Raw genomic sequence first — 23047 nt, forward strand, 5'->3', positions numbered from 1 at the left:
TCCTGCACAGAAAGCCAGGCTAAGGAGGTGGAAGCTCCAGGTGTGTAAGAGGACTCTGCTGGAAGATGGAGTGGGGTCAACACACACTGCTGTATGTTCCTCCTGAGTTGTAGTGTTCCCCTCCTCCTCAAGTTATCTGTCCCCTCTGCCCGCACCATCTCAGATCTTGCAGATCTGTCTCATTCCAAGGTTTCTGCTGCCCATAGAAGGAATTCCCTGGGGGATTTCTTAGTGCAGTCAGATTTTTATTCTCCCTTTCCCTGTCCTTCAGCTAGCTCAGAACTGACCTTTGAGGGGCTTATAGCATGGTGCCATAAAAGATGGCACATAGCACAGTAGGATGATTCTCTCTCCGCATGGATCCCAAGAGAATGACCTGTGTCTGTTTTGACGGAGCCCTGACTCATGTGTTTCAACAGGAACGGACACAGTGGCTTGTCTGATTCAAATCCAAGGTGGGACTTCAGGAGTTACCCGACTAAGCAAATAAGCTATAGCTCAGATCTTATCTGTCTATAGTTTGTCCCTGAAAAACTGGTTGGGTGCTGTTCTCCATACTCTGTTCTACCTCTGAGTTCTCTATAAAGAGAAATTCCAAATTAAATCATTCCCCTCCTATGAATCCCAGAGATGATCTCACTTGTGATGTAGGTGAGCAAGTATTTGCACTGAGAGCAGTGGTGCACAGGACACTTGATGTTGCGATCGTCCCGCCAGCTCCCAGGCTGGTGCATATTTACCGCTCATCGACCTGATTGTAAGGGAGGCTTCTGGTCATAAAACCAGACTGGTCTCATGTGAGGTTTTCATATCTGCTTTAAATCTTTACAAGCCTCTGCACGCGAGCACACGAGATGAGGGCTCCCATCACCACCCATCTTTTCTGTACTCTTCTCTTTCCTACTTCTCTTTCTTTTCACGTGTTGATTGCAAGTCCTTTGCCCCCTGAAACACTAAAACTGACATGTTTGTAAAAGAACCTGAGAGGTGTGATACTTATGCAGAGTTACACAAGCAGCTAGGTATTTGCAGTCCTTGGTTAAAAACCTTTTGGCTTTTGGAAGAAATATGTTTCCACATCTCAACTCTTGCAATGCCTCTTCACTGAAGGTTTTGGTTTTTGTAACCCTAATTTAAAATTAACCATTGTTACTGTTTGAACATTAAAGATCACATGCAAAATGTCACGTTGTGAATCTTCAAATCTGTTACAATCGTGGACATTTTTGTTATGGTCCCCACTCCACTAACAGATTTAATACCTGGTTTCAACTTTTTTTGAGAGATATTTTTGCCAGCATGTTCTATTAAATGGTCTTTTTTTCTGTGGGTTAAGCTTTGTTTACAACAGTTCATGCTGCTGTTTTTATGTGTTGAAGAACAGTAACCGCGAGGCTAGGATGCTGTGTTGTGGTATCTGCCGCGGGATGCCGGTATTCAGGGACCAGAAGGCTCCAGAGAGCTGTTGTATCAGACAAAGCCAGATGAAGATGCGCTCCAGAATCACACCATGTCTGAAAATCCCATCTCATCCGTATTTGCGTCACAGGGCTTGTTACGATGCATTGCAAAATGAAGAATTCAAGGTTTGCTTGCAATTCAGTGAAGCAAAGTGGATAGGCTTCCCTGAGACGCCTGAGCTGACGATACAGGATGCACAGGGAATTTTGGGGTGGCTTGACATACTCTTGATTGTGCATCCTAGAGCCAGTGCAAAGGGTGAGGCCACCAAAAGCTGGCTGATTTTTAAAATCAAATTGGAGAGAGGATAAAGTAACAGGGGGATTTTGGTTTGGTGCTACGTGAAAAAACCAGTTCCAATTTTCACAGCCTGGTTATTTTCAGACTCTCAAAGCTAAAAGGCACTTTTCACTGGGAACAAACTGTGAAGCACATTATTTTAGTGTCTGTAATTATGCAGCTTTCCCTGAGCTATAGAACTGATGTGCTCAAAAAGCGTGGCAGCTCAAATGCAGAGCGTGAAACCTGGGCATAGCAGAACTCAGCAGAAGACTCAGCCCAACGCCTTATTGGGGTGGGGTTGCACAACTGCAGCCGTGCTGCCCGTGGTGGGAACGGCGCGGGACCGCCGAGGGCTCCCGTGAAACCCCACCAGGGTGGTTTTGCTGGCGTTACTTGGGCAACAGGGTCCCTGGGCACGGCTCGGTGGTAAAAATCTGGCTCTAATATTCAAAATACATTCAAACGACAGCTGGGCACACTTGTTAACTTTCAACTTCTTTTGCTCTGAGAAACGGCAGGTTGGGGGAGACCGAAACAACGTGCAGTCTCGCCTGAGTCGCGTCGAGCTGTTCAGCTAAGGGAAGAGACCTTGCCCAAATGTTCCCTTTCTGCCCTCTCAAACAGATCCCTTTCAGTTTGTTGCTCCGTTGCTAATTTTACTTTTGCTTGCTATAAAAATAGGTTAAAAGTTAAAAAAAAAAAAAAAAGAGAAAATACTTGGAACTTAAAATGAGAACAGCAATACCACTGTTATTTTCATCAGTGTCTGACTTCTCGTTTTGACAGAAAAAGTCATTTTGGATCACTAGTTGTTTTACCGAATTCTGCAAGTCGGATAAAAAGTTGAATAGATATGCAATTGTGATTTAAATCAGAAACTATTCTTTTAGCAGAAAAAAAGAAATCTTTTCCTTTAGTAATTCGCAAAATGTGGTGAGTACATGTTACGTTATTTTAAATACAGATTTCCCAGCCTTTTTATACTTACTTGGTCTGTAGCATACAATATATTTTCTAAGAATAAATAATAAAAATACGTTTCAGATCTTCCCTTCCCCCCAGTTTTTCATATGGGAAATTATGCAAGCTTGTTAGATATAACTGATACTGGTTTTGCAATTAAGTTATATTGCAATTTGCAATATAACTGATATTTGCAATTAAGAGCTTGCAAATATTGGTGTAATTTTTGTGGGTACTCTGCGATTGCTAAGGTGTCTGAACGCATACTAGCTAATGCTTGCGTTGATAAAGAAAATGCATTTAAAGCAGTCTTTTTATACATGACACCACAATGAAATCAATCAGCACAGGGATCAGACACAAAGAAAAAAGAAATGTTGGCACATTGACATCTCAGCCTTTCCTGTATTACTATTGCATTCGAGTGAATACAGCCATTAAAATAATTTCAAATAAATGGGGCAATTCATATCTCTTAGCGCTTTCTCCTAACGCCTCTGCTACACAGGGCTCAGGTTAATATACAAAGAATAAAAAGCTTCATTTCAGAACATCAGAACGGCTTGTCTGCTCTTGCCTTTGTGAGCAAGTTAACTACCTTGACTTAATTAAAAGTCAGCTCAGCCTCTGAAAAAAGCCAGGTATGAGCACAATCGGGTTAGCCAAACTCCCTTGTTAGAAAGCGCTCTGAAACGACAGTAATGAACTTGTGTATCTGGATGTGAGGCAGCATATTTTATGTCTCGGAGATTTCCTTCACAGCTGTAAGTGCAAAAAATCCTGACCAGTTATCACTGCATACCTGTCCTAGCTGACGTGCGCGTCCTTCTGAGCGGCCAGCTGTTGAAAACAAAATTCAGGGAGAAAACAGCCTTTGTGCGTATCTAGATGTTTACATTGCTGTAACTGCTTAACGATAGATATGGTGGCCTCTCCCCTGTCCTGGACCTCTCGCTCCGTCGCGGCGCGACCATGCAGCTGCTGTGTGCCAGGGTGGTCCGTGCAGCTCGGGAGGCAGGAGGAGAGCATCGCCAGCAGGCAGCCCTGCCCGCGCAGCCCGAGGGAGACGGGTTTTAAGCAGGACAGAAGCCATGCTCCTCAGGGCTCCCCCTTACCAGGCGTCACAGGCAATCGCCCTACTCCGCAAACAGAGCTGGCCCCGCCTCAGTCGGACTGCTGTCACCTGCAGGTGCCCTTGCGGTAACAGATCTATTTTGTGTGCCATTTCTAAAATCAGGGTCTCTCTAAGTCATTACCCTGGCCTGGTTTCTGCAGGCGCTGTCGTGCTGGTAGCATGGGCCAGAGGGTGCGTCTCAGCTTTGCTGGGCTCCAGCCACTGCATTTTGGGTGGGGATCTCAAAGCAGTGAGCCAAACCCTGTGGCACATCCCTTCCTGAGCGCAGGGAGCTGGCCTCCAGCCTCACATGAGCCATGAATTAGTTACTAGCAAACAAAATAATAGCTATGATCTTAGAGGTCTTTTCCAACCTTAATGATTCTATGATTCCATCTATGGTTCTATTGCTGCCTTTCTGGTTATGAAGAAGTGAATGAGCGACATGCCTGTCTCAGGTCTTCTGCAACCACCCTACACAGGGCTGGCTGGGGGGATTTCTGTCATTACTCCTCTCACCTTGGGCAGCCCTCGGTATGATTCATGCAGGGGTGGAGTAGAAGGGCACAGGCTGTGTGTGGTGGTGGTTGTTTCTGTCTCTGGAAAAGAGGAAGGAAACGACGACCGATGCCTCTGCACGGTGTGAGGTACTCGCTCGCCTGTGTCTGCAGCATTTCCAAGAAGCCTCTGGTGAGTGCCGGCTCCCACGGGTGCCCCAGCAGCTCCTGGCCGTGCCTCGGAGGACACGAGCCGACCCTGGGTGGCTCTCACTCCAAGACCCGGGCGTCTCCCCCCACCCCCTGGGCTGCCTTCCCAAAATGCTCCATCGCTGTTCAGGTACCACAAAAGCGTGAGATTTTTGAAAGAGCAGGCTTTGCTTTGAAAATCAAGATGCCTGCAAATGCCGACTGCCCCAGAGGTGATTGTGTCTGCTAGCCACAGGCAGGGCCATGGTGGCCAAAGGTGGGTGGCCAGCCCCAGGGTGCGAGGGGCGAGGCCCAAGACTGATACTCCTCAACCTGGTAGAAAAGTAGTTATGTAGAAGCAACTGGAGGGAGACTTACGTGTCTTATATGCCAAATCTCTTGTAACACATAAGCAACTGCTGAATTTTCGCTTTCTCAGAAAACTCTGGTTTTTTTAAATATAAAATGCTAAGTGACTTTCTGGCTGTTACCTTGACTAAATGCTTGCATTTATCTGCCACCGTGACACCAGATCTGCTGCTTAAAAGCCAGTGACAGCCCCATCCGGCTGTCAACGACACAGTGTTCAACACAGCACGCACCCGAATAAGGGTTAAAGGTCACAGGATTTCATAAGAGACTGGTTTAGGACTTCTAATGGATCTTGGGCATTAAAATATATACATATATTTTAAATTATTATGTAGTATGTGGAATTTGTGCTGGTATCTGCTCTGTCATAGAATTATTGACCAAATAAATCAGAGCTGCAGCCTTGGCTCACGATTAGGGCATTGGCTTAGACGACGAACGTTGCTGTTTAATCCCTCTCCCATCATGCAGAGCTTGGCCAAAACCAGGTCGGGTCAATGGGGAGCTTTGAAATTTCACCAGGCTCTGGACCAGGCCTGTGTAAGCCTGCACAGGTAACTTTTAGATACACAACTCCAAACTGACTGCTGGTGCAACCGACCTGTTCAGGATCAGCTTGACCCAAACGGATGCACCTTGCCTGAGCCTGCTCTCCGCGGCTGGCTGGTGAATGGCGGGAGGATGAACTGCCGACATGAAACGCTACTGCACAAACACCCCGGCTGTCCCCGGCCCCGTTGCCGCAGCTGTGACACCGGGCGAGCCACGGCTCCGCCTGCCCCCCACGTGAAATGGGGACATGGCAGCGACCTCTTTTTAAACTACTGTCGGATCGGTCATGAAAGATCTTGGTGCTTGCTGGTGGGTACTTTTGAGTTTGCCAGGTCCTAGCTCCCCTTCTGAGAAATGTTTCTGCTGAGGGGTTTGACCTGCAGAATTTGCTCTGAATGGATTTGTAACACAACTTTATGGGATTAGGGCTTTCTAGCGTTTCAATTCACTGAAGGTGTAGGGAGTAGGTAAGCATAAGGGACAGAAAGAGAAGGGGCAGTATGTAAGGATGCATTAATTACTGTACTATTTTAACAGATCGTAGTCACAACTATCAACATAATGCACTTTTTAATTGTACAAAACATGGGTATAGGCTGAGCTAACATCTGGTCCATCAGTGACATGTTTAGAAATTGAATTCTCCCTGAGGGAGTTATGCTGAGTGCTGGGAGGGTAAAGCAGAGGGAAGGTCCCTCCATCCTTACCCCTACCCACTCTTTCTGGAGCGTGCTCTCGCATTCCCTGTCGTGACTGGACTCTGGGCTGGACTGATCTCAATGTGTGCAATAGGGACATTCTTACAGTAAGGATTTAGTGCCCAATTGACAGGTCTCACTGAAATGTCATCACCTTGAAAGCATTCCTGTTTCCTTTATGGGTGAACAGAAGAGACTGAACACAACCTGAGCAAGAATTTAGGTTTAGCACAACCAGGGAGAGTAGCCGCGAGGTGAGCAACTATGGTCTTTTCACCCTTAGAATTTCACCCTTCCATGAAAAATACTGGGGAGAAATTATCAATGCTCCCCAAATTGCTCCTTTGTGATGGGAAAGATTTTTCTTCTGCAGTGGGAACTGTCAGGGGTACCCATATGGAGTCTCAGCTCCTTATGCAGTACAAGACATAACTCAAGGAGATTAACTCAAGGAGAGGAGCTTCTGACTCTGCTCCACATCTTCCACAACTTTCCACCTGGCTGCCAAGAAAACTGATGAGCTGCCCTTGCTCTGGAGTATCCTCAAGATTTTGGGTCTCTAATGTGCAAGGCCATAGCTTTGCTGTTTTTCCCTGACTATCCAGAGGCATTTAAAGAAAATGAGGCATCTTTACCAAGAAATTCCCCTCCTGCTTTCATAGCTGACACATGCTTATGATTTCCACTGCTGAGATGTCACGATTTAACTTCTAATTTACAGATGAAAGAAATCCTATGAGCCTTGCCTAGCAAAAAGAAGATTAGTTGGGAAGTTGCTTTTCCCCCCTGAGAATAGCTAGTTCTGGTGGACTTGATCTTTGCAATAGGTGTCAGCCAACGCTGGTGGAGTTAACTCTCTGTGAAACTGCACAGCAGAGACTGGAGGGATATCACTGCGTTGCGCATTAAACACATGAGTGATACGGCTTTAAGCAGAGACTACAAATAGCACATGAAAACAGAGATGGGTTCTGGAAAGATCTAAGGCAGAAGGGGCTGGTTAACTGGGTGCCTGAAAAGAGACTGATTTCTGATTGGGATCTGGGACAAATGACTCAGGGATGCTATGGAACTATGCAGAATTAACAGGGCATTCACCGAGCAGAGGAGCTTAGATGTCTGCAGGGTAGTGCTCTGACATTGTGCATATAACAGAAGAACCAAAACAGTGGGAAAACTGAAACCTGAGACAGGGTGCCTTGAAAAAAACCCACCTTTAACTCCACAGAATCAGTTTGCCGAGCTATGTGTGCTGTGGCAAACAAGAGAACCTCCGAGTGTGCCAGGCATGAGGAGTGAGATGCAGAAGCAGCAGCGGACCACATCATGTCACAGGAGTCTGCAAGCACTGGGGGAAGACACCCAGGGCAGGAAGAGAACACAAAAGCCTGGGAGCTCAGAGGTGCTCTTCACAAGAGCAATGGACAGAGCTACAGCAGGAGATGGGCAGAGTCAGCATGAATGTGAATGGAAATTACATTCATTTCTGTACAGGGCAGAGGTATGTAAACAACTGCGGTGCTAAAGATAATTATGTAACACTTAAAAAAATCCCTGCGCTGTGGGAAAAAAGCTGTGCCAGGGTCTCTGAGGACTTGCGGGTATATGAAAAGATAGGGAAATAAAAGCTTTGATTGAACCTGGGGCTCCCAAAGCTGCTACCGCTTTGCGAAGGTGATGCTGTGCTTCTCTGGTGGGAAACACGGACAACAGGGACTCTGAAGCGTGGCCCCATGCTGGTGTTGCCCTGGCAGGTACATATTACAGAGAAAGGAGCCACGCTGTCTCTGAAGCCCAAAGGGAAGGAGGTGATGAATCAGCCATTTCGCTGAAAAGGTCTTTGAGAGGCAGCAGCCTGAGAAGGCTGAGCCACAACCAAAATAAAAGAGAGGAGGCATGTAGATATCTGGGGTGACAGCGGTGGGTCCACAAGGCCACGCGGACGTCCCAGGGGCTGTGGCAGGACCATGTCTGACAACAAGGCTGAGTCTAACTCTTACGGTTCCCTGGCTTGGCTGGGATGGGGATGAGAGACATAGGAGACTGGCCTCTGAGGGCCATCCGTAGCCCACGTGGGCAGCAGCATGCAGAGGTGCCTAAGCTAAAGCCACTAGTCCCCAAAGTGGGAAGTGTGTGCCTGCGTTGATGTGGCACTAAGAGACAGTTTCACCACAACGCCAGGTCCCACTTTGACCTGGGTTTAACAGGGTGCAATGGGCTTCAGGTCTGGGCTGCAAGACACTGGGAGTGGTTGGAGCACCAGAATTTGCAAAAGAAGCTTGCCAGGATAATACAGGAATTGGGAGCAAGAGGTGCAAAAAAAAATTAAAGTAAAATAATGACGAGTTCATTGTGTGCCTCCAGTGCGTGTACAGCTTTACATGACAGCAAGCAGCTGTGAGGGACTTTGCATCCCTGCAAGCATCTCGTGATTTGGTGCTCCCAGGGGGATGTGAGTGAAGGAGCCACAGCTGGAGCAGGCAGTGACCGTGGTGGAGCGAGGTCTGCTCCTCCTTGATCTCACAAATATTGCGCAGGACACAGAGGGCAAACAGAAGACAGAATCAGAGTCAAGCAGGGCAGGTTTGTGTCTACCTTGACTCAAGTCTGCAAAAGTAGGTTTCTCAGTCTACCTTGCAGACTCAAGTCTGCAAAAGTAGGTTTTCTGTCAGTACTTCTTATGGACATTCCCTGGCCATATAGAAGTAATTGAAGGGATCTGGTAATGGCTTCAAAACATCAAGTAGGTAGGTAGGACTGCCACTTATGCAGGGTGGTACAGGGACTCAATTTTTCTCCGTGAACTGAGGATCAGGGGTTGAGGCCGGGGCCAAGGCCAGGTCCAGACCAGTTTAAACTCATCAAAGAGGCAGGAGATGTGGGAAGTACAGTTGTCATGTGCCTCATGAGACCAACTGGAGGTGTAAATCATCCATGGTATTTGACAATGCAGTCATATTTCTGCTTCCTTATGAGGAACTGAGCTTGGCCAAGGGAGCCAGCCTGTAGAAGCAGGCTTCCTGTTGACCATGCCAAGTGCTTGGGGATCAAAACTCCCTTGTGAATTCTTCCGCATCCACCTTCTGAAGGTTGTTTGGGACAAGACCTGCAGGAACAGAAATGTGACCTCCTGATGTGGTGACCGCATTCTCAGGTTTGAACCCATTTGCAACACAGTGAAGGAATTAGGGGCTGCCAGTTGCCAGATGTCAAAAGAGCGATGTGTCTCTCTTGTTGCTCCCTATCTGGCCAGTTCAGCACAGCAGGTTCCCACCTTTTTCAGTCCAGAGGCCTCCACTGTTGATCTTCCCACATGTACAGTACAACCCTTGCAAAACCATTTTCTTTTCACAGGCTGAGTGCATACGTGTAACAGGTCATTGAGAAGCGCGTCTGCATCTTGCGCCTGCTCCCAGCGTGGTCCTGGGTCAATGAGAAAGCTCTCTCTCGATGTAGCAAATGTTGATCAAGCTGCAAAACCCCTTGAATGACTGTGACAGAGATGCTGCTTGGACATAGCAAGGCAAATTCCTAAGACAAGTATAAACCCAAACATTTCTACAGTGCAAAGGGGGTTGGGGTCACAGAATGAAAAATGTTGGCAAGCCGAGGGATGGAGATGATGCAGTCTGCAAGAGCTGGCACCAGATGGATTTTGTGATCACTGCTCCATGCTCTTTGTGGATAAGTGCGAACGCTGCCAGGGCTGCAATGAGAATTCAGTCACATACCTGTGCTTCAGTTAGCTCAAGTCTGAGTCAATCACTGAATGATCCAACAATGCACAGATTTAGCATTAATGGTCACAAAATTAAGCCCATGGTAAATGGCACAAACAGGAATCATCTTTTTTCTTTCTCTGAAGTGTTCAGAGTCCATTTGTTTAGCTAACTATTTTACAGGACCACAAACCTGTCTGGAGTTTCAAATTCACGGAGAGCTTGCACTTCTTGCAAGGAATAATTTACAGTTTTGAGGCGTATATGGGGTAGTTCAAACATGTAAAATATAGCTTACTGGGATGGTCTGCACACCTGCAGATGGGAACATCTGAAGAGCAGTTTAGGTTCAGAGCTGTGCTAGACCACTTGATCTAAAAGTAGTGAAGAGCCGTAACAGCAGCAGTGGTGAAGGCTCTAACAATGAGAGGAACGTAAGGATGTGGTTTGCTCTCAAGAAGGTCTTGAAAGAAGGTAGGAGGGGGAAGGAGGAGAGAGGTGGGCTGCTGTAAGCAGAATGGTAGGAGCTAAAGCGTAGTGAAAGGAAATAGCTGAGGCTGTAAAAAGTGAAAAAGGTTACTGAGAACTGAAGAAATCGGAGAAGAGACAATGTGGCTGAAGAGAGCTTTTTCTCAGCTCTGCACTCCTGTTTTCAAAAGCTGTTCACTTGGTTTGGTTTGCAGCACAAGAGGGTATTTGGACAATTTACTCTGATTCTCCTGCCGGCAGAAGAGCAACAAATGTGGCATCCCAAACTAGGAATTCATTGATCAAAGGGCAACATGAGGAATGACCTGAATTTGCTGGTCAAATTGAAGGGCTCTCCTGCAAGGTCAGCCTCTGCCACGCAGGAAAGCGTGGAAGGGTGGCTAAGGCCACCCCCAACCCAGCGCTCTCGGGCAGAGTTAGAGGCGAAGCCTAATACACTCCCTTAAAAAAGCAAATTTGCTTTGTACCTGCACTTCAGCAGGCTGTGACACTCGTGTGTGGCTCCACACTTGCCTCCCCAGCGCCTGCTCCTCTCCCAGACCTTGGCCGGAGCTCAGGGCACATGTCCCCGGCTCAGGTGACTGCAGCACAGGGGACAGGAAGGCTGTCCCTTGGCCAGCGCAGCTCTGCCCAGGGCCAGGAGCTTGGTCCTGCACCCATGGGAAGAAATCTGAGCTCAGGAGCGAGTGGGGTGGCTATTTTGGAGGTGCTGGGGCCAGGGGGACCATGGAAAGAGGACAGAGCATCTGTGAATGCCCTGGGGTGCAGGGAGGCACCAGATCTGTGACACCCAGTGACACCAAGTGGTAGCAGCCAGGGTGCAATAGCGTTTGTTGCTCTGAAACTGATATTTTCCTCGTTGCTCAGTGCCTGCATACTTCTACAAACATCATGAAACTTGTAGGGAAACCCAAAGCTTGGTGACCTTGGGTTGCTAAAGAAAAGGTTTCCAAGATACGGCCTCACCCTATACAACTTTTGCATCTGACTTAGGAGCTTTTCACTCTGCTGGGACTCAAGCTGTGGCACTGATCCTGCCTGGGTTTGCTGCAGACCGCTGGGGAGCAGCCTGCCAAGCATGCAGCAGTTCGCACCAACAGTCTCATTTGCCAGCTGAGTGATCAGGGTAAAAAAATCACCTTGCGCCTAAGATGAAGTGACACAGGAAGCCTTCAGAGCTGTGGGACCGGTGCTCTGCTGCGAAGTCCTGCAGATTCTTGAGAGACCAGGTGGCTTGTGATGATGCATGCTCCTCTTGGGATGTGAGCTCTACATACCGGTGGGTTTTGTCAGGGTTTGCTTCGGGAACAACATAACTACTCTGAGCGTAGCTTAGAGCAGAGCTGCTGGCCCAACAGCTGGTATTTCAAAGTGTTTCAGATCCACGTGCCCATCTGCATGGCACTTCAGAAGAATTGTCAGGAAAGGAGCATTCACAGAATTGAACAGAGACGAAAGATTAGTAATCAGCAGCCGTAGGTAATGCGGTTGTGGGCTGTATTCTTCTCTCCTCGCCTTGCAAGAGCTTGCTCACAGGCTCCATCGGTGCCAGCCGTTTGCAGATGTGCAATGGTGTGGGCAGGGGTCTGCTTCTGCCTCCCGCCCGCTCTCCCAAAAAACAAGCCCGGAAGGGTAGCGGAGATAAATAGGTACTTCTGACATACTATCATTTTGTCTGTTCCAGACATTGGTAAGGTGAACCGTGCCCCAGAAAAGCATGTTTCTCTCTCTCAGCTGTAAAAGGAGTCTAGACAACTCACTCTGCCATAGGTGTCTATGCGGTGACATCTGAAGGTGCAGAGACTCATCCCGCCCTTGTCTACAGACACGGTGCACAGACCACAGTTAGCACAGCTTCTGGGACCCTTCTGTGCCCTTTCTGATACTGGTCTGGTGAGTCCTGCCGCAGCTATCACCACCGTGGTGCCCGTACGTCGCAGCAGAATGGGTGAAGCTGTCTTTCCCAGGGATGTGTGTCTCAAAGGTGGATGAGTTCAGCTCAGATCACAGCATTTTCACTTCAGTTGTTTGCATATTTCCATGACATTTTTAAGAACTGAGTATCTCATTTTTTTGCTCCTCCATTGAATTTAATTGAAATTTGCCAATGCATTAACAAGTTGTTGGAGAGGAGAGAGACAAGCAGACAGCAATCACATAATCCTTGTTTTCTTAGGAATTCAGGCGACTAGAGTGATGACCTTATTTCTGTGGTTAGTCTGATCCCTAGGGAAAAATTTTTCCAAACAAACACCGTATTCAGCTACATAATGCACATGATTGAGACACTGCTGTTGAAACTGTGGGCAGAGATATAACAAAACACATTTCTACTTGCATTTAAACCTTATTTTATATTGCAACGCCATTGAGAGGGATGGAGGCACTTGTCACAGCTATTGTTTGTCTTTCTGAGGTTAATTGCACTTTAAAGGTATTTTTTCCCCACCTGTCACACCAGAGGCAGAACTAGAAACTGCCAGGAACGACTTTGTGCAACAAAGCGGCATAAAGGTACGATCATCTATATTTGATGAAGAATCAAATAAAAATCAGAGGAATTAGAGACAAAGGTAAGCTTACAGGCCTAAATGTTTGAAGTTCAACTTATGCATCAAGATCAAGACAGGCTTATTCTACCCTGTAGAGCTGAGGCATTTAATCTCACGGCAGCCACTTCAGAGGTGGACAGGGTATAAAGTCAGCTGTGACGAGCTGATGTCAGACTTAGGATTTATTGAGACAGGGATGAACACCGATGGGGTGTGAGGGATGTGCAGCGTGAACGCATGGCCTGATGCTAATGCGATGGGTAGAGCCCTCCCTTTTTAGCCATCTTCACTCATAAAACAGTACCCGTCCACTTTGCAGCTGGAATTAAATCTAGAGGGGAATCCAGAGTTCAATTTGATGCTGGATTAACAGTGAAACTTGTCTGTTCTTGGCTTTTTAGCCATGAGGTTTTCTGCCAAAGCAGATGTGTGTTAAATCTAAGAATTTAAATGAAGTATTGTTCATCAATTACACATTAAGGCTAAGACCTTAGAAGCTTTCACTACATGGTGGAGAGTGTTTGGGCGATCACCCACCATGAACGTGGCCCTCGCTCCTGAAGGGAATGGAAATTATTAAACTCGGCGCAGGTTTAGCAAGCTGCAGCATGGAAAGAGACAGGCTCTGACTCATCTACTCTGCAAACAACCGCATGAGACTGCAGTTTCACTTTTTGATGTGGTCTCGTTACAGAAGTGTATGCCAGCTGAATTATCACGATGAAATACTATTCCTTCCACCTGGCTGAGCACTTGGTAATTTTACTTGAGGTTCTGGGGGAGGAGAGCTGAAGCTGCTTCAGTGGGCGTCGTACCCACAGTTCAAGCAATAATTCAGTCCTTAGTGCCTTCAGGGAGGAGCTGAGCTCTCCCACCCACTCTCTTTATCCCCTTCACGGAGGAGAGAAGGGAGGTGCATGCAGAAAGGACTAGGTCTTGTCCTGTGAGGTCCACAGACATAAGAAACCGTTCAAGGATACTGCAGTGAAATAAGGAGGCCTCTGCTGTCTGCACGCCAGACAATGTTTGTTATATAAAATGTTTGGTGAGATTAGGGCACACTCCTGTGTTTTATCAGAATGATGTAATGAGAGAAGAGGGAGAAGCTCTCAGATGCATACTCCCTCCTTCGGTATCAGACGGACCTCCCTCTCCCTTCCTGCGTGCCTCTGTAGATCACTGCACTGCGCCGCCGCTATGATTTGGGAATGCTTTTAATTATAAAGTATGTCCAGTATGCAGTTACAAATGATATTAATTTTGGCATCTTCATTAGCTATACCAAGAAGCAACTAATGACAGTCTGGGCTCTGCCTACTGGACACTTCCCCTGTTCTGTGGTCTCCAGCCCCGTGGGGAGGGGATGCAGCATATCCTCATAAAGCAAACAGTATTTTCTCCCTTTAACATTCACTAGTCCTTAGGTAAAACTTCACCTGGAGTATTCCTTGGATGGAGATTTCAGGACAAAAAATATTTCACTGAAAAGTTTGTCATTGGCATTCCCAGCTTTTGTCACCTCCCTTCACAAATAAATGCCACTGGGAAGCTGGTGAGATATCATTGGGCTCAAGGTGACCAATAATTGGCTATTTCACGTAAATTAAAGTGACCAGGAAGTTTTTGACGCAGACAGCCTGATCTATTGCAAGTGTACAACTCCAAGTCTGAAGACAAGATGAGTGCTCTTGGCCATGTAATCTCACTCCCCTTCTGAATTTTAAATGCTGGTTCCTACCTGCGATGAGAAGAAACACCATCATATAAATAAAACCACTAGATAACTCTGTGAAAGTCTGTGGCTCTCTGTGAAAGTCAACTAACAAGCATTTAGCTACTGGGTCCTTTTATCTCCCACTTAATGGGAGGTAACAGGCCCTGTTCAATGGCAGCCTGACCACGCTCCCATTTAAAAGGAGTGAAGGTCTTCTCTGTCCTATACCGCAGAACACAAATACGACACTCCAAAACAGGGACAGATCATTTCATTAAAGGACAGATGAAAGCTTTATCTTTGCCAGGGAGCTAATTGCCTGAAACGAAGAGATGCACTCCTTGACTGGATTAGGTCAGAAGTAAGGCAAAGCTTATGGTGGAGTAAGCTGCTTGCTTAAAATACCTCTGGGTGAACGCTCCTGCTCTTTGGCGAAGCGTGAAGCCATCAACACCTTTTTACCTTGCGTTTTGCTGAGTAGGAGTGTGTACGCATGGGCAGCTACCGTGGAATAAATTACATGCTGTAAATTCACACCATCAATTAATTTCTTCATGTGCCCATGCTCTTAGACAGAGGAATACCCTGCTTCTGGATGGTGGGTGAGGAGAGGTGTGAGGAAGATACGATGTCAAAACAAAGCTGCCTCCGTGCATATGTAGCAGGAAAATCAAGTGGCTGAGAAACCTTACGGCCACAAACGGTGTGCCGGCAGTTTTCCCCGTGGTCCTGGCCGTCTCAGGCTGACTCAAAGGCAGCACACCGGGTCTGCCCTGGAGAACTGCAAGGGGAAGGGACCACTGGCAGAAATGGGAGCTGGAGTGTTCAAGGTGGCTTCTTCAACTCAGGTGCCAACACCCCAATCAAAATCGGTAGGCGCCCAAACCCCTTCTTCAGGGTTTTGTAGCCACAAAAAGAAAAACAAGAAAAAAGATCACTGCTTGCTTCTGCAGGACCAGGTGGGGAAATTTTGTGGAAGAAGAAAAAAGCTGAACTTGCTTCAGTGCTTATTGTATGGTTGGAGGTAGAGATAGGCATGCCCCTGAATCTTTGGCCCAGGACGCCTTTCTTTGCTTCCTGCACTCACGTCGGCCTTGGCCGTGCTCGGCCCGTGGGAGTATTTCCACATATTCCATCAATGGATTTTTCAGCTTAATTTTGCTCAGGAGCCTTCAGAGGTCTTTATTTTTCCTCAGTCTCCCTGGTGGAAAGGAGGCAGGTAGCCACACTTCCATTCAGGTTGGGATGAGCAAATCCAGTGACGGGCATGTGCGCAAAAGGGGCCAGGGGAGGCTGGGAAGCTTCTCCTGGGCACGGGTGCTGGCAGCACCCACCGCACCGCTGCCCTAGCCCAGCTTTTGCAGCCACTGTCACAGAAAACCAAGTAAATTGTTTGGGGTTTTTTTTTAAGTTACCTTGTTTGGGTAGCTTTAAGTAATGAGGTTAGTGCTGGGTGTTAAAATACTCTCCTGGTTCTGGAGATTTTTCGCAGGGGCTCAGATAAGGTGGGGGAGCCGCTTGTGCTTGGCGCTGATTGGCAAGCAAGCTGAACTAAGCTACGTGACTTAACCACAGGGGCCTGTTTTCTTTCTGTGCCGGAAACACCTGCCAAAAAGGCTGCGTTCACTCGGGCTATACGAAGAAAAGCGCCAAATGAAACCTCCAGCCATAGAGCAACGGGTCAGGAGGTGATATTTGGTTTAAATGACACCGGTTTAAATTCAAGGCAGCTCACTGTGTCGTTTCACCAGGTGCATGGCAAAGATAGGGGCGTGGGGCAGCAGGCTTCTGTGAAATGCATTTTCCGCAATGGGCTGTGCGCTGCCAGCTCACCGGGAGGGGCATTTCGCCTACTGGATGAAAAGAATCTGGAAAAAATAAATTGCAACAGAACGACTGTGTGTGACTCATACCCCATAGCACAAGGTGCTGGCCATGGAGCTGCTGGCCCTGGTATGGAGGCATGATGCTGTGGTTCAGCTGGCCCGTGACACGATGTGGCAAGCAGCTCTTCCCCAAGCACTAGCCACCATGGAGGGGGGTCCACACCCACCCCGTTCCTCCAGCAACAGAGATGCTGCAGCCCTGCCCCAGAGTGGCCTGGACGCTCTGTGCCCCCAAAAGTGTTACCGTATCCTTGGCCGAAACGGTGACCTTGCACTTCTGTAATTTGAAGGGATAGCTTGGTGGTGCTTCATGAGGAGGAGCAGTTGGCTGCTTTTGTACCCACTGCACTCTTTGACATGCGGTTTGCATGACAAAAGCCCAGGGCAGGTCAAAGCCCCAGCGCAGGAACATGCAAGCCCTGCACCCATGCCTAGCCAAGTGCAGCCCGCAGAGGAGGGGCAGCCCATAATGCCTGATCGGACAAGCAGTTAAACGTTTTAGCCTCCCCCTCCTTTTGGCAGTTACCCACTGCGCACGATTCACTGCCTATGCCCCGCTCATCAGCTCTTCCCCTCCAACAAAATGGAGGCTTGCCAAGCTGGGGCACATTTAAATGTCAAGATCTGGGAAAAAGTCATCCTGCCTCTTTTAAACCTTACTAAAATGGGCCAGTAAAAGCACAGGCAGCTTTTGGCAAGCTTCCTACATCTGGTACATTTTACATGCATACTGTTTGCCCAATAAGCAGGTCTAAGTCCTAGCACTGGGGACCCTGGTGGGTCCAATACCTGCGGCCCATGAAAGCCATCCCTTGAGTCTTGCAAGCCCAGCTGGGTCTGACAGCTCTTAACCCGCCAAATATCATCTCCTACCTGCACCTCTGGGTGGGTGCATGGATACATAGATGAATGAATGCATGGCTGAACACGTGTGAATGCACGTATGGATGCACGGATGGGTATTGGCCCGCAGTGCACCGAGCCCACCGGTTCCTTCCTGACCATGAAAGCAGGTGGTGACCGCGTGGCTGCAGCAGGGTCTGAAGTGCCATGTGCTATCACTTGGTCTCACCCCTAGGTCCCTGCAGGTGTCTATAGGGGTGACTGCAGTTAGCAAGTCTTGCAGAAAGCGATGGCTCTGAGGGCTGAGCGTGCTTGAGGCAGGAGGATGGCATTGGCTTACAAGCTACTGGATCCTGAATGGCTCACACTGCCTCTTGTTGTGAGCACCACCCTGTGCAGAGCAGCTCTCAGGACACAGTGGATGTGTCTCCTAAACATCTTCTAGCATTTTGGTTTGTAGTAGGTGGGCCTTTGGGAAGCTGCTAAAGTATGTCAAAAGGCTGCAGTCTGGGCACTTGCAGAACTCACTTTGTGAAGTACGTGGTGAGGGCCAGAAACACTTGTGGAAAAACTAGCCTTTGGCAATCATCTCATGTCCAGGCCTGAAAAGACTAGGGATCAGCTGAGGGTTAAAACTTAAATATCCGTTGAATAAAGAATATCGTTATTAAAAAAAAAAAAAAAAGGAAAAAAAAGCCAACAGAAAATGCCCTGACACTAATGTGACCTCAGTGGCAAAACGATAGCCACGTCCATATATTCAGAGTCGGAGATTCAGAGTTCCTGTGAAAGGAACAAGATGCTCGAGTGGGCTGCTGGAGCTCTACAGACGACATGCATTGCCTCTGTTCCTCCCATGCTTGTGGAAGTTCACCTTATTGTTAAATTTCCCTCAGACATTGCACATGGGGTACACCTGCCACTAATATTACATGTGCTGGTTTATTCTATTGCATGACCAACCACAGTGCATTTTCAGAAAAATCCTCTACGATTTTTGCTGTTTAACCCTCTAAAGGCTTTCATCTCAAAGGTTAGTAGCAAACAAACTGTATGACATGCCTGGAGTGTGAGGACGTGAGAGCTCATGCTGCTGAGCAACTGGGGGTAAGAGGATGAGATGTGCCATGAAGTGACCGGGCAGGTAATGCCACAGTGTGCTATCATGAAAGCCAAGCTGAGATGCAAGACTTGGTTCCAAATTGACCTACTCTTAAAGTAAATCTGAGTTTCTGAAGGAATCAGGGGAACGTGCCAGGAAGTAGAGCTGAGTAGAACTGAGTAAATCTAAGTAAATCTACAGCTGGGTGGCTTGTACTGGATATTGGGGTCCAGGCTACATAACACTGTTGGAACTTGTAGCTAAAGAGTATTAGGTATCTTTATAAATACTCAATGCAAAATGCATGTGTGAAATAACACAAAAGGCTTTAATAATTTTAAGGTCTGAGCTCTCCAAGTCCAAACTTGTAGGATACGGTGTCTAAGGCTTGATCTCCATAAGGAGTTTGCGTGTTAGCTCTAGTCTTTACATTAGTTTACCTTGACTTCTTGAGGATCGTGTTGACATATAATTTTGCCCCACTCTGCTACAGACTGAGCCTGGCAAGAAGAAACAAGTATCTATCAGTAAAGTGTCTATCTGCATCTATCTGGTCAGGTTGCTAGGGTAAAACAAGGTTAAACTTGCCTAAGTTGTCAATTGATTCCCCTTCATTAGGAAGTGGCTGCATTTCAGTGCTGTTGTGCCCATGGATTACAGAATTTTTTACGCTGTGATGCAAAGCTTCACCCCTGTGATGTGCACAATGCTTGGCAACCCAGCAGGGAAAGCTCCTTGGAAGTTTTAACAATACATCAGTTAAATTGATGTAATTTCCTTTCCCTTGCCTGGCTTTCTTATCCAGGAGTTGTTGCTGCAGTAACTTGGCCTCGGGATACACAGCAATTAAAACTATGGGTGGTTGTACAGCAGGAAGACAGTGCCCCAAGAAGACTACTTCACAGAAGTGTTCTTAGGATGTAATTTGATGAAAACTTTTTGGCAGGAGAACCAACCTATGCCATTTTCTTACTTGGCCTCAGCTGGGTCAGTACAGCTTTTTGTAGATCTACACGATAAAAGTTAATCTGATTATTTTTAATCTATGTTCGTTTCTATATTTGCTTCAGGTTTAGCCAAGCAAAGTGTACTACCTGAGAGAGATAGCACAGGAAGGGAATCGACAGCGGTGGATGAGAAAGCGCTTATGGTAACCTGGTATTGCTGCTGAGAAAACACTTGTGAACCTGTAGGTGCAGCACAGCCTTAACCATTTGTTCAGGAGCTCTTTTCCCTGTTGGGAGAAAAGTAACCATTGCCATTTGGAACTGCTTACAGAGCTGATGAGGAACCATTGTGGGACAGCTGCTCTGCACAGTGGCATTCAGCAGATTTTTGTGAGTTCCTCCTGCACGCCATTCTTGCCTTGCTTGCTTGGCATCATGGAGATCATCACTGTGGACACCCAGAGAGGCTCTCCTGACTTTGAGCTGGCTATAGTGAGCTCTATGTCCTTTCTCAGCCCATCTCTTAGGTGAACTGTAATTACATCCATATGGAGAGACAGTGCGTTTCTTTTTGATTCGTAGTGTGAAGCTGTCACTGTTACTACCATGAATGCCCTGGTTTCTATCTGAGACAGGCCAGCATCCCCTTCCCTCTCAGAAAATTAAAGAACAGTAGAATGAGAGCATTTACCATCATTGCAGCTGAAAGCACTCTTCTCACAGCCTTGAAAAGATTCTCCATTCACACTTGGATTTTAACAGAGACCTGCTCAGTAGGGATGGAATGGACTTTCAACTGCACACCTGAGGGCAGCCTCAAGGTTGCTGTTCCCCATGCTATCTTGGTTACTGCAGCCTGCTACACTTCTCTGATGTAATTAGTGCTTTTCTAGTAGCACAAGAGACAGTAAAACAGGTCTTCCAGCCACTTTCCTCCAACCTGCCATTGCCACATGCCAACACCCGAGTTTCAGGATGAAAGAGCAGTCCAGGACTCCATGTGTGATCACACAGCATAAGGCCGAGCAGTCATGCCCACAAACACTTCAGCTGGTGCAGTCAGTTCCATCCTCACCGTCATGCACAAAGCAGAATCCTGCTTCTTCTTCCCTAACAAATCCCATTTCCCTCTTGAGTAAAGCATTTAACAGTGACCTAGAAGACCCTCTGTGTTCTCACAGTAAACCAAAGTCTTCATGAAGCAAGCTTTCTCCCTGGCTTCCCTCAATAACCAAGGCTGGTGCACCAAACTCTACCTTCACTCTCTTATCACCCAGCCTAAGACCTCTGCTTCCTCTGACACACTTCATATGTGGGTATTCTAACTAATTCCCTTGCGGTCGCAGAGGGAGTTCTAGCCACTCTGACATACCACTTCACATTCATGAATATGAGCAAGATGACTGGGACTCAGCGTCAGCATCACAGTGTGCTATGCTAATTCTGCAACAGCTTGTAGTAAAGCTGTAGAAGGGCAGATACCAAATGTATGCCAGGGAATTAACAGATTGTCGTCTACTATCACAGCTCTGTCTTTGCAGCATGCTCTGCATGGAGAGCAGAGCAAGCACTTTCTGTAACTAAAGATCCTCTTGGAAACTAGATTGGGTATTGAAAAGTGCAGTATGATGTTGCCTGTTTTCTGTATACCTAGTTGTCACCTTGGTAACTCCTAAACATGCAGATGTGATGCACTACATGGGATGCCATTACTTCAAACACCCTGATTACAAAAGGTGACAGTCAACCTTCTTATGATCCTGCTTCTCCGATACTAGTTATTTAATCTGTATTAAGATTCTTTCTTTAACAAGTGCTCCAATTACAGAATTTGTGTTAGCTATCTCAACTTATGTTCTCTGCTACAAAGGATTCTTTGATGCGTTAGCCACATTTCAATTAAAAGCATACTTTTGGTCAGTATCCAGGTTTGATACATCCTTTGAAGAAGGATCCACAAAGGATCCTAGAATCATCAAGGGTCTTCTTGCCTACAGAAGCCTTCCCAACTGCAGCAGCAACAGCTGAGGTTGGATGCAGCTGCTATGGAACTGCAACTTGGACAACAGCATCAACTTCCTGCTGGTGTCACATTCAGTTAGCAGTTAAACTCCCTCCACACTCACAGCTTCCAATTACTGACCACCAGCTAGCTTTACTACTTATTCCATTAGACAATAAAAAAGGATGCATGCTTGTGTCAAGTTATCTTGTCACCACTGTGATGAATAGCCTTTGACCACAGCATAACAGAAAGACTAGAGAAGTTCTTGAAAGAAAATGTAGTTTAATGTAAGATTATACAAGGTCAAAATACAGTTAGAACCAACATGCTGACTAGCATGCAAACTGAGCCACAAGCCACAGCAGTTTTAAAACCATGACACTCCATTCTCAAAACCATCGCAGGTGGGAAAAATCACCTTGTACTAGTTACTCCCTTTCTCTGTAACTTTACTGAGCACTAAAACATCTGCATAAAATTTCTGCATTGCAGAAGATACCCCTTACTATGGAAGCCCAACAGACAGAACTATGTCTTCTTCAGGATCTTCATCACCATCTTGCTATTCTGTTAATAGCATCATCAGAATACCCATGAGATACTGCTGTTACAACACTCCCCAACCAGAAGGAATGCACACCATACTGGTTTGGAGGAAGCCCAGCAAGCCCAAGAGCACGGCGGAAGACAGTTAGGAACTCCCTCTTTGTCACAGCCACACTGTCTGAGTGCATGAAGAGAGGGCCCTCTCCTTTTGGCCGTGCTGCCACATAGATACGGAGAGCTTCAACAGGACATACCCACATCTCGTTAGATAATCTCAGTTGGGTCAAAAACCCCTCCTGGCCCATATGAGATTTATGCAAACAAAGGTTTGCACCCCCTTCAGTCAGCTGAAGGTCACTCAAGTACAGGAGTTCTGGCTGTGCTGTATTTTGGTGATTTGCCACCATCTCTTCTATACGGAGCGCCCCAAAAAAAGCTACAGTAAACATGGCACGGAACAATACACACTCATAAGGAGAGCTACACACAGATTCCAGAGTCCCCAGGAGAGATCGTAACACTTCAATAGTTACAGGAGAGTATTTATCATTTGAAGGACCAGTCCTACACTTCAACCTTGATATCATGTGACAGATAACAGGATCTTGAAGAGGATCAGGATGATCTACCATTCTGGAGATGAAGGACAGTCCTTCCACATACTTTATTATTTTTGTGGGAGGCAGATCCTGAGACTCCATGACAACCAAGAACTTTCTCACATGATCCACTGGAAGCGGCCAGACTGCAGATAGAGCCATGCCTTCTCTAAAGGCAAGGAAATTCTTCAGGCCCTCATGGTAGACCTGCCATAAGTGGCTATCTCCTGAGTCCTCCAGTAAGAGCAGAGTCTTCAGGGGCCAAGGGCCCAAGGGATGCTTCTCAGGAACCTGGCTGAGTCCATCTGCTGAAAGAAAACCACATTAGCAATGACAAACAAGGTAGTCTTACAGACAGTAAGCAGACAGAAGTTTCCTCCTTCCAACATGCTTCAGCTTTTGTTTGAACTCTGAAAAAAGCCCGTCCCTTGCATTCTTACAACTCTCACATGCATAGCTTCCAACAGCCAGAGCACAGGAAAAGAATTAAATTCTCAAAAAACACAGAAACCCCAGT

This window comes from Mycteria americana, chromosome 4, assembly GCF_035582795.1.
Source record: "Mycteria americana isolate JAX WOST 10 ecotype Jacksonville Zoo and Gardens chromosome 4, USCA_MyAme_1.0, whole genome shotgun sequence".
Taxonomy (NCBI): domain Eukaryota; kingdom Metazoa; phylum Chordata; class Aves; order Ciconiiformes; family Ciconiidae; genus Mycteria; species Mycteria americana.